The sequence below is a fragment of the Arvicanthis niloticus genome, chromosome 4 (genome assembly GCF_011762505.2).
Source record: "Arvicanthis niloticus isolate mArvNil1 chromosome 4, mArvNil1.pat.X, whole genome shotgun sequence".
NCBI classification, from domain to species: Eukaryota; Metazoa; Chordata; class Mammalia; order Rodentia; family Muridae; genus Arvicanthis; species Arvicanthis niloticus.
In genome coordinates this window covers 108,371,508-108,382,426 of record NC_047661.1, presented here as the reverse complement: position 1 = coordinate 108,382,426, position 10,919 = coordinate 108,371,508, and the positions used below count along the sequence as shown (strand labels likewise).

The 10,919-nt window shown below is 44.9% G+C and overlaps 1 pseudogene; it reads right to left on the bottom strand.

Moving 5' to 3' along the window:
• Positions 1–105: 105 nt before the first annotated feature.
• On the bottom strand, positions 106–1,056 carry LOC117707434 (phosphatidylethanolamine-binding protein 1 pseudogene; annotated as a pseudogene).
• Between the last annotated feature and the right edge of the window lie 9,863 nt (positions 1,057–10,919).

Here is a 10,919-nt window from a genome sequence, read left to right as displayed (position 1 = left end):
GACAAGTCCCTAAAAGCCCACCTCTAAAGTTGCCACGTGCCTGGTTCTGGACCAAGTCTCCTTGTTAACCACTTTCAGACAACACTGGCCCTGGCTCTCCTCTGTGGACCTGATCCTAGCAGAATGTTTCCTTTTTCAGAGTTGCTCTTTTTAAATCAATGATAGAATGACTCCATCAGAACATCAGACACCTCCCCAGATGGAACCTAAATTCAATCAAACATAAACTGGCATGTGACTATGCAAGATCGTAACTCGGGCAGTGGGAAGACACCCTAAACCTCTAACCTAGCACAGCTGAGAACTCCCTATGAGAGGGCAGGAAGGACAATGGAGAAAAGGCATGCTTTACACAACTTAACACTGTGGGGGCTCGGGACTGCTGCCCTTCACAGGCCCCTACTTCCCTTCCAGCTGCTCGTACAGTTTGGGCACATAGTCATCCCACTCTGCTTGGTAACACGTGCCGGACACCGGGGCTCCCAGTTTGTATTTCTTGGGGAAGGACTCCACCTTGAACTTGGCACGGTTGTCTCCAGACTTGTTGCTGAGGATGGGCTCAGCACAGCTCAGAGGCTCGTACACCAGCCAGACGTAGCAGTGGAGACCTGTGCCACTGGGAGGCCCGGATCCCACGTAATCGGAGAGGACAGTGCCACTGCTAATGTCATTGCCCTTCATGTTGACCACCAGGAAGTGGTGCCATTCCCTGGATTTGGGGTTCTTCCTGCTGGGAGCATCCGGGTCAGTGAAGACCAGGGTGTAGAGTTTCCCAGGATCAAGGCCATCCCATGAAATGCTGCTGGGCCTATTCATAACCTGGGTGGGCGTTAGCACTTTGCCCAGCTCGTCCACCATCACCCCGCCATAGTTGACCCATAGGGCACGCTGGGGCAGCTCGTCCACCTCCTGCAGGCATAGTGGCCCGGCCCACTGGCTGATGGCGACGAAGAGATGGAAGACACGCGCACGCCGAGTCCCAACTGCTGTTAACGTCGGACGCTTGCGCAGTTGACTGCCGCCGCCCGACCCAAACATCATTTTTTAAATAAAGATAAACTTCAATGAAAGGAACTGTAAGTAAACTAAACTAAAAAATATTATTTTTCCTACCAATAAATTTTAAGGTTAAAAAATTAAAACATTCATAGATTAAAAAAAAATCAGTTATACAATCCAAGATTGTGATTATTGCTGTTGACAGAAACAAACTCACTAATCACTCAGTACAAGGAGGGTTCTTTTCTGTGCCCCCAGTTCTGCAGGAATGTCACAGGATAACGACCTCGACTGGACCTTTAGTCATGTCCAAGACACGTTTCAGAAGCTTACTTTATGGACTCCCTGATGAAGTTGAAATGAAACTAAGTAAAAGCAACCCAATGGGATGAGGGAGCTAGGTAAGAGATAGGGCTCCAATGGGGTTGCTGGGTGTGGTGAAGCCTTTATCCCTGTGCTGTCTGAATGTGACAGAGCAAAGATCCACAGGGATCCTGTGCAGTATCTGCCACAGTGGCTGGGAAGCTCATTCCCGTAATGACCATCCTCTTTGGATCACAGGCAAGCTGCTGTGGCAGCCTCAGCCTCAGCCTCAGCCTCAGCCTCAGCCTCAGCCTCAGCCTCAGCCTCAGCCTCAGCCTCAGCCTCAGCCTCAGCCTCAGCCTCAGCCTCAGCCTCAGCCTCAGCCCCTGCCTCTGCCTCTGCCTCCTCTGCCTCCTCTGCCTCCTCTGCCTCCTCTGCCTCCTCTGCCTCCTCTGCCTCCTCTGCCTCTGCCTCTGCCTCTGCCGCCTCAGCCTCTCGCCTCTGCCTCTGCCTCTGCCTCCTCTGCCTCTGCCTCTGCCTCTGCCTCCTCTGCCTCTGCCTCTGCCTCTGCCTCCTGCCTCTGCCTCTGCCTCTGCCTCTGCCTCTGCCTCTGCCTCTGCCTCTGCCTCTGCCTCTGCCTCTGCCTCTGCCTCTGCCTCTCTGCCTCTGCCTCTGCCTCTCTGCCTCTCTGCCTCAGCCTCTCAACCTATCTAGAATGTGTGATACTGATTCGAATTCTTGTCCCTTGAACTAGGTGCAGCCCAGAACTTCCATTAACCGCCGACTGGTTCTTTTGTTTTCTTGATAGGATGCTCCTAGTGGGCTTCCTGTGGAAGCATCAAGTCCTCCCAGTACTTTAAGAAGTGCTTGATGGAAGTGAACTGTTCTGGGCCCCCTGTTCACTACTTAAGCTGCCTGCACTGCAGACCCAAAAGGAAGCTTTACGTGCCAGAACAGTGTGCAAGGCTCCTGAGCAATAACACACCTAAAACGAAAATGAGAGTGGTCATAGAAAAGCTGCCTGTCACCCATGCTTGGTGAGAGGCTTGTATTTCAGTTACTGATTTTAGAGTCAGGGTATAGTAGTTAGTGTGCCTGAGTCCCAGCACTAAGGCTAGACAGCAACTGGATGAAAGTTTCCCCTAGTGTCACTGGAAGATTTGTACAACTCATCCCCACCATGTTGCAAGGTGGAACAGTGTCACCTCTATGCCTGTTTTAACAGTGGGCTCAGCTCCGAGATTATAGGGTGTTCTATTCAGAGACTGTTGTTACCATAGACTTGCAAAGAGCCTTCATTCACTCCAGATAATTATGCCATTCTGTTTAGAGGCAATGAAACATTGTGACGACATTCAACTTCCTTGACATTTTTATCTCCCAAGAGATAGGAAGACAGCAAACCAAGCTTTGTTCACCAGGTCAAACATCAGTGTCAGCTTCTGAGTGTCACCAGCGCTGCTGACAGATAAAAGCCCTGCTGCTGAAATGCAAGGTTAACTCATCTGTAACTACTATGGTGGTTTGAATGAGGTGTTCCCCATCGTGGGCATTTGAACCCAGGAGCCTCCCCACACCCCCCCCCCGTTGTTGGTGGTGTTTGGAGAGGCTTCGGAGGTATGGCCTTATTGGAGCTGAAGCACAGAGGTGCGTGGGGTGGACTTTGAGAGTTAAAGATGTGTGTTTCTAGTTCACTCTCTGCTTCATGCTTGCAGTTCAAGATGAGCCCTCAGCTTTCTGTTCCTGCATGCATGCCTGTAGCTTGCTCCCATGTTTTCCCCATGACATACTTTTACCCCTCTGGAAGTGTCAAACAGATAAATCCTTTCTTCTCTAAGTTGCCTCGGTCATGGTATTGTGACAGCAACAGAAAAAGAACTAACGCAGCTGCCAAGTCAAATATTGGAAAGTTCAGATCACTAACCAGCAGTGAGGTCCAGGGAATGGGAAGGTAACTATTTTTATGGGCAGTTAGGCCTAGATTTTCTGTCATCCAACTGCATCCCACCATGGGCCCTCAGCATCCCTCTTAACATGTATTTTCTGGGCATGATAGGGATGAAAGGCTCAGGGTTACTCAGTGAAGATGCAAACAATACCTACGTGGCATCCGCCTTGACTTCTTCAGTGTCCCTCACCATGGAACTTGGAGGACTAGTGAGGCCAAAGCAACCATGCACACATGGACTGCTACAGTGTCCATGCACTGTAAATAAAGCCCTTTGTCTCAGACCCAGGAGTCCGTACTAACTTGTTCGGTCTTTAAGCAGTCTCAGATACTTCACTGACAGCTAACCTTTCATCATCTTCTCATAAAACACATAAATATATCAGAAGCATAAAACTGGATTACTAGCTGGGAAGAGTAATGGATTACACACCAGTGTGTACACCTGTAAAATGAACATTTGATTCAAATGTAGCCCATTAGTGAGGTGTAGCATTTTCTATAGAGTCTTTGATACATAGTGTCTAGTTTTCCAAAACTATGACACAGAAAGTCAAGAAGGGGGGGGGGGAGGGTGTTTTAACCAAATTTCATGAGATAAGGGTACAAGAATAGCTGAAGAATGATATCCCAGACTCAAGTAGTATGCAGCAAAATGCATTTATTCAACTGAATTTCCTGGGTGGTCTCCCCATTGGGACCTCTAGTGGACTCGCAGGGAGTTGGTGAAATTCCAGGGAAGGGTATGTGCCCTTTTGCCTTGACTGGTTAGCTCTAGCTCTATCTCTAGGGCTCTGGCTGATTCTACAATTGTTGAGGCTCTGGAGACTTCCCAGGGGGTTGCTTACTCCTTCTAGCTACCTATTCTTACTTCAGGCTATATGACAAGGTGTCCTCGGATTGGCTATCCATGGCTGTGATTGGCTGACCACAAGTTCCTGGACCCAGGTTCTCATTTCTGGGAAACAGAAACTTAGGGCTAGTCTCCCAAACTGTTTGCAGCCTGTCATGGAGTCAGCCTGGCCCTGGCTAACTCGATCCTCTGGAAAGTTCATCGATGTTGCAGCTGGACCTTGATTGTGTTTCCTGACTGAACCTTGTTACCTTCTTGTCATGATCCCCAGACCATAATCACAGCTTGTTTATCAAAGCTACTGAAAGATAGAAAAATCATAAGTTGATCCCCTGAACCCTACTCTTAAAAGCAAAGACATAAAAACCTGTAAGTCAAACACTGTGTTGCCTCAGTCCCAGGAAATTAGCTGACCATTTGAACAGATGGCCCTAACTAAACAAATCTTAAGATTCATGGTGTCAGGATGCTATGGGCCCGAGATTAACCTGGCCACGCTTTGAACTAACAGCCCTGAGACAGTTGGTGCCAAGATGCTAAAAGTTTGAGATAAGCCTGACCCCCTTGAACTGGAGCTCATGATATATAGTGTGAAACTAGTTCGAAATAGCCAATTATAAAGTGACACACCATGCATCTTAGGAATTTGAGATCAAATGTATCGATGACCTAGTGACCTGTTCCCCCTCCTTCCCCCTTCCCTAACTCCACTCTCAGCCTTCCCCCTTCCCTAACTCCACCCCCACCTGGTTTGTAGATTCACCCTTAAAAGCTGTAAACTTCTTTTGTTTGGGGCTGCTGAATCTCTCTGCCCCTGTGCGGGCTTGAAGGGAAGACAGCCCTGGCTAGCCAGTAAACCTCTTGCGTTTGCATCAAGTTGTGTTTCTCGTGAGTGATTTGGGGTGCGTCTGCAGTTCTCCACGGATCATGAGTTCTTTTTCTAGTGGGCCTTACACTACAACTGGCTACGTTTCAAAGGGAGGACCTTGGCTCCTTGTGCAAAATGGACTTGAACTCAAGAGACTCCCCAAGTGTTTGCACTCACAGGCTGTTACGAGTAAAGCAGCTGTCAATCACAATGTCATAAATTCAAACTTAACATTTCCAAAGATCTCTCTTCCTGCCATTTCCACATTTTTTGAACACTAATCTGATACATGGGTTGTTTCCACTGTATTTTTTCAGAAACTTCTAGAAAGGCGAGAAATTCCTAGGGTAGATTTTTTTTCCCTAATAAATAAGAACTGTTCATTTTAATAAAGTAACCATGGTCTCTGTTGCATTCGGCCATGGATGAGGTGAGTTGTCATTTTACCCTACTCTCTAGCACGTGAAGCTGTCTGCTGTTTCACTAGAAGCCGAGTTGCTGTATCTCACTGCCAATCAGTGAGCTGACCTGAAAGACCTGCTCATTGTATACTGAGACAAACACTAAAGACTTTGGCCATTCTCCACTTGCCTTCAGGTTAAATGACATCAAAGATACTTGAGCTCAAAAGTAGAATGGGTGTTAAAGGTCATGACGTGCCACAACAGCTTTCCCATATGTGAAGTAGTGAGAAGCCTGCTGCTGGAGCTACTTAAAACACCCGTTGCCCAGGGCTGGAGAGATGGCTCAGATAGGAGAGGGGTTTAGAGCACTGACTGCTCTTCCAGAGGTCCTGAGTTCAATTCCCAGCAACCACATGGTGACTCACAGCTGTCAATTCAATAATGGATATGATGCCCTCTGTCAAGCAGATGTACATGCAGATAGAACATGCATTCCATAAAATACATAAACAAGTGAAAATTAAAACACACACACACACACACACACACACACACACACACACGCTTGCCCAGGCTGGAAACCCTGTTCGGTATAATGTGCTCACCAACGTGTGCTTCCATCCCCCGCACTTCACCTGCCTAACTTGAAAAAGATAAATGATTGCTGGGCAAGTCAGAGATTAAAGGCTAAAGTTCAGAGTTACTCAATGGAGATGCAATTAATAACTTAACCGACAAGAAAGGTGAAATTATTGGGGAAAGTGATAACATCTTTACACAGATGATGATGAGACCTACGGAAAGGCTCTACAGATAATCAGAGACAACCAGGCTATTAAACAACACCCATTCCCAGCCTGCTGGATGGAAAACAAGTGTAAATCCCTTCCTTAGAAGAGGAAGGCAAGTGAGCAATGTTCCTGGTTTCTCTAGTACTATCTGTGAGCATTCGGACCTCGTGTTTTCTACCTCAATGCGTCATCCATCTATCAACAAATATGCTAATATTGTAAATAGAAATATTTACGATGACAATGTAATAAAATGACAAAATGTAATAAAAATTACCTCTGAGTAGTAAAAGTATTTCCCAATTTACTGTGTCCTGTATTTTCCATTTTTCTACAAAATCTATTTTTAAAATCTTTTAAAAAATATTTTTTTATGTCCTTGATCTTTATTGTCAGAAGTGGGCTTCATTCTAGAGCTCAGTACAATTACTTAAACCAAGGAAGTTAGCATGTTTTATTGAGGCGAACGCTTCGGCTTTACCTTGCAGACATCCTTTATTTGGGGTTTGATTGTCCTGATGGGCCGGGTTAACACCGACAGCCCCCTGGAGAAAGAGCCCTCAGAGATGGAGGAATCCTGGAATGTTGGTGTTCAACCTGCTCATTTCACCAAGGGAAAACAGCTCAGTCAGGTTGGGGCTGAGGCCCTTGTAATTTCCATATGCATAGAAGGAAGAGACCAACAAGGATTTCAACAATAAACATAAACCATCGTGAATCAGCAACACAGCCGGCCAAGCACGAGATTTAAGGGAGTTTTACTCTTTAGTCACCTCGTCTTCCCTGCTGACTCTACAGTAGTACACCCATGCGTACTCTGGGCCCTTCTCACAAGGCGCGTCTCAGACATCAAGCCTGCTGGGTTTTTGAACCTCCCTTCCATGCAGTTTTTGTTTTTTTCCAGACTCTGGCTTCTATATATTTTTATTTTTTACTTATGCTTCTGTTCATATTCAGCCAAATGCATACACGAAGTAACCAAAGGCCAGACCATTTCTAACGACTCCAGAAGAGTTCTTTCTGCTGGGTAGTGGTGGCGCACGCCTTTAATCCCAGCACTTGGGAGGCAGAGGCAGGCAGATTTCTGAGTTCGAGGCCAGCCTGGTCTACAGAGTGAGTTCCAGGACAGCCAGGACTACACAGAGAAACCCTGTCTCAAAACAAAACAAAACAAAACAAAAAAAACAAACAAACAAAAAAAGAGTTCTTCCTTTCCTGCCTTTCCATAGCCTATTCTGACCCTTGACCACCCAGGTTAGTTGGCTCTGGGACTTCATATATATGACAGAATACAATAAATATTCTACTTTTGATCAAGTGTCTTCACTCTGCATGACAGGTTTTGTTGAGATTTATCAACGCTGTTGAGTGCATCATGGTTTCTTTCTTTTTACTACATAGCGGGAACGTGCTCTCTCTTGTCCCCACTATCCCTGGTTGTAGGACACTGACCTGTTTTGATTTTGAAATCAAACAAAATATTTGTCCCAATCCTGGCACAACTCTGTCCAAATAAAACTGGACTCTATTACTTTTGAAATTCTGCTTTTACACTGAGATGTAGGTGTTTCAAGGAGTTGGGGGAGCTGGCTATATCTCCTCAAGACCCATCCCAGTGAGTACATGCAGCCAACAGTTGAGAGATGGATAAAAGTGGTACCCAGTGAAGATGGGGAGGTCTGTTTAGCCATCATATAAAACAATAAGGGCCACATGTAACAAACAGTACTTTGGTCAGGCTTAGCCTTGGGAAGCATTGGCAGAGTTGCTAATGGCCCATAATACTGCCAGCAGATGAAAAATTACAGAGACTTATTAATTTTATTATAGCTTAGGCCTTAGCTTAGGCTACCTCCCAGCTAGCTCATCTAACTTAATTAACCCAACTAATCTAGTCCATGTCCCTCCACGTGGATTGTTACCTCTCTCTCACTTCCTGTACTTCCCACCTCGTCCACATTCCACTGGTGAATCTTCTCACCTCTGTTTCTTCTCCCAGAGACCCTCTTTCAGCCAAGAAGTCCACTTCCCTTTTCTGCCTAGCTATTGACCATTTTTTAAGCCAATCAGCAAGTGAGTAAGGTGTATGTTTATAAAATATGGAGGCAGGTAATGAGTCATAAGAATAACAATACCAAAGAACGTGGGCCAGTACTCAGCTCTCTGCTGGTGAAGCAATCAACAATTGAATAATTGAGAGAGAACCTTCACAGGATGCACTCAGACACAATAGCAGGCAGCACACTGAGCTCCTGGTATTATAAGGGCCTCGGCAACTTAATGACCAGCAACTGCACGGTAGATAGAGTGCTGATTGTTTCATGTCATCCTTATATTTGGTGCAGGTATTATAATCTCATTCTATAGCCTATGAAGGCATGGGAGGTTATGCGTCTAGAGAACGATGCAGATGGTCATGGTGGCACACACTCTAACTCCAACTCTTGGGAAGCAAAGACAGTTGGATCTCTGTGAGCTCAAGGCCAGCCTGGTCTACATACCTAGTGCCAGACCAAGCAGAGCTATATAGAAAGACCCTGACTTAAAAAAAAAAAAGTACATAACACATATATAGCCAGTATTTAAGGGAGTACATCAAGGCAAACAACAAGAATTCAAAGCATGTGCTGAGGTAATGCCCAGTGGTATTGTACAACTAAATAGTATTAATAGTGTTTCTGTTCTCTCTTTCCACTGGTACATACAAAACCTTCTTAATCCCTGAATCCAATCTGTTCTTGCTCACTGACCCTGAAAAGATATGATGTGTGGCATGGACTTCTCTGAGGACTTACAAACCAGCTGCACAATTGTGGTTTTACAAATTGAGTAATTTAACACTACTCTTGATAACTACCTTACTTAGATATTTCCCATATACAGTTACCAACAGCTTTGGCCAAAACCCATATAAAACCAGAAAGATTTCAGGAGGCAACTGACTGGTTTAAAATCATATTTGGGGGCTGGAGAGATGGCTCTGATGTTAAGAGCACTGACTGCTCATCCAGAGGTCCTGAGTTCAATTCCCAGCAACCACATGATGGCTCATAACTATCTGTAATGGGATCTGATGTCCTCTTCTGGTGTGTTTGAAGACAGCAAAAGTATACTCATATGCATTAAATAAATAAAATTTTGTCACACAATAAGCAGAAAAATGTCCCTTTCCCTGGTAAGAATGTCCTGTATTTAATTGAGGGGGGAAAAAATCCATCCCTAAGAAGCTGGATGAGTTACAGTTAAGGTTGAAATGGTACCCAGTGTTAGGGAGAACAACATGGCTTTTTATATGAATTTATAGGATGGCTACCAAGGGCTATAGATAGGGTGGCTCAATGACAGGAATTTACCTCCTATGGTTCTAGAGGCCTGAAGTCAAGATCAAAGACTTTCTGGCCTCTACAGCTGGGACTGACTTCTTGCTGTGTCCTCAGACGACATTTCTTCTGTGCCCTAGTCCCTTCATAGTCTCCAGTCATACTGGATTAGGGCCCACCCTCTTGATCTTAGGTCTGCTCCCACAGCCTCATTTTAACTTCATTACATCGGATACAATCCTCCCTAGAAATGTGGATCATATTCCCAGGTATTGGGGATTGGTTCTTTAATATACGAACTGGGGCACACAGGTATAACTCGACTTTCGATCTGCCATACAGAACTATTAATGAAAGCAAGAGACTATTTAGGAAATGTCATAAACACATTTATATCTTATACAAGAGAAGGCGGCTGTCGGTTTTTAAATTAGGTCAATCTTCAACCACCCCCCAGAAGTAGCTGCATGTATGCCCTGTGATGGTTCTAAGAGAGATGAAGAGAGGAGCCCCCTTTGAAAGATCTAAGTCTCAGTGGAAGGCAGAATTTCAATGGTAAGAGAGTCCAATTTTATTTGGACAAAGTTGCGCAAGGATCGAAATGGGTAACTTAATTCCAAAGTTGCAGCAGTCTGGGCGTTTGATAGCAGGGAAGGAGCAGAAAGTAGATAAGGCAAACACATGTTTAAGATAATTTGTGAGTTGAACTTGCCTGAAAGATAGTAGTAGGTTAGAGAGAAAGGCATAAAGAGAAAGAAATGATGTCTTGGAGACTGCATCTGCCAACAAACAGCTGGAAAGTTTAAGTGTGCGGGGGGGGGGGGGGCATTAGAAATCTTTTTTAAAGTCACACAAGAAAAGGAATCCGATAACAGTTAATTACAGGAAATGAGAACAGTAAGCTTGAACATTAGCTTACCCCACTTGTTTGTAAAAAAAAAAAAAAAAAAAAAAAAATGATATAAAAAGAAGTCACAGAAGTCACCACCCTTTAGTCTTTGGTAGTATTTATAATGCACCGTAGTGTTCAAATTGTGTGTGTGTGTGTGTGTGTGTGTGTGTGTGTGTGTTGGGATGTTGGAAGGGTGTGATCTAACACAGGAACCGAACAGTGGTTCAGAGGTGGAGCACTTCCCTACCACGAGCAAGGCTAAGGATTTGATCCCGAGTATCACAAAATAAAGAGCTATAAAAATTGGTTCAACCTTGGCCAGGCATGGTAAAAGAATAGTATATGTCTTTATATGTGAATTCTGGAAGCGGACACAGGTGGATCTCTGAATTGGCAGCCAAACTGGTTTACGTAAGGAGTTCTAGGCTATCGAAATAGAAATAAAAATCGAAAATGGAAATAAATAAGAATAGAAAAATTAAAATGGGGGGGGGGAAGTATTGACAGGGACAGTCTAACCAAGAGAAAACCACAACATCAG